The sequence below is a fragment of the Oryctolagus cuniculus genome, chromosome 4, assembly GCF_051225735.1.
Source record: "Oryctolagus cuniculus isolate XC-2025 breed Fujian yellow rabbit chromosome 4, ASM5122573v1, whole genome shotgun sequence".
NCBI classification, from domain to species: Eukaryota; Metazoa; Chordata; class Mammalia; order Lagomorpha; family Leporidae; genus Oryctolagus; species Oryctolagus cuniculus.
This window is the reverse complement of record NC_142870.1, coordinates 93,587,894-93,589,159: the sequence shown is the minus strand read 5'-3', so window position 1 is coordinate 93,589,159 and position 1,266 is coordinate 93,587,894. Positions and strand designations below refer to the sequence as shown.

Below are 1,266 nucleotides of genomic sequence, written 5' to 3'. Positions count from 1 at the left end.
TTTGGGATACAGGTTTCCCACGGCCTGGCTGAAATGACTTTGAAGCCAAATTTAAAGACTACTGAAGACCATGTTTCAAGAAGTGTATGGATTTATGCGCCACCAAGATTCAGTACAAGACCTGCTAACCGGCATCTAGTGGAACAGGAATTACACAGACTGAACGAACGGATGACAAGTTTTTTTCTTCTTAAAATGCATTCAATACCAAAATAAATTTCCACGTAAACAGGTTTATCCGGGGTTAGTTTTATTACATTGTACACATCTTTTAGTAGGTTTATTTCTGCTCTGCATGGACAGCATATTCTTATCGCTGACTCTCTCCTGTGCTCTTTGCTGTACCTGGCCCAAAGAAGGAGGAGAAATCAAACTCGCTTGGCGGAATCTGGGAGCAGGGTTTAAACTTCCAGGAATTTCACTCCGGCGTCGACTTCAGTCTCAGGCTTTCCTCCTCTTCCTTTTCAAATCCCGAACACACCGCAGATCTCCCCTTGGGAAACCGAGCACAGCACTTCCGCAGCTCCTGCAGGACGGCCTGACACCTGGCCTCCAGGTAGCTGTTGGCCTGCAGGCACTTCTGCAGCTCGCACGCTTGTTTCTGGCACGGATCCTTCGGCGACATGCTCAGGAACACCAACACGGCTCCCGGCGCCGAGTACTTCCCTTGCACAACAGCCAGGCGGGCCGCTCACCCCGGGACCGCGCCGAGAGCCAGGCGCCAGGCGCGGGGCACCCAGGGCGCGAGGGCGCCCGCACGGAGGTCACAGGCGCCCGCCGGCCACCGCAGGTAGTCCAGGGAGACCTGCACAAGATCCACAGGCTGCGACTGCGAAACGAAATAGAGTAACACCTTAACTGATAATGAACCTGGTTAGGACCGATGTTAAAAAAAAAAAAGTCTCCCTGGCTCAAGAGGCTGGCGTCCCTGGAGATGTCACCTCAAAGGGCTGTCCCTGATCGTGTAGGTCGCGCAGGGCTCCCCTCAGCTGACCGGCAAAACGGAAGGCGGCGCGGAAGAGGCGCCCACGCGTGCGCTTACGCAGGCGCCCGGGCGCCGCTCGCGAGCTGGCGCGTCCGCTTGTGGGCCGCGGGCGCCCTCTCCCGGCGGCCGCGAGCGCCTCTCCCGGCGTCCGCGGTCGCTCGGCCTGGCGCCTCCACCTCAGCCGCCCGGGCCTTGCGCGCCGACCTCCTCACCTGTCCCCAGGAGCACCGTTTCTCAGGTGCTGGTGACTGCAGATTTTGTTTGGAATATTGCGGATGTTG

The 1,266-nt window shown here is 57.4% G+C and overlaps 1 pseudogene across 1 annotated transcript; it reads right to left on the bottom strand.

The window, feature by feature from the left end:
• Positions 1 to 233: 233 nt before the first annotated feature.
• Positions 234 to 757, bottom strand: LOC138849323 (cx9C motif-containing protein 4 pseudogene; annotated as a pseudogene). Its single transcript, XR_011388015.2, has one exon. The product of XR_011388015.2 is annotated as a cx9C motif-containing protein 4 pseudogene (transcript).
• Positions 758 to 1,266: the final 509 nt, after the last annotated feature.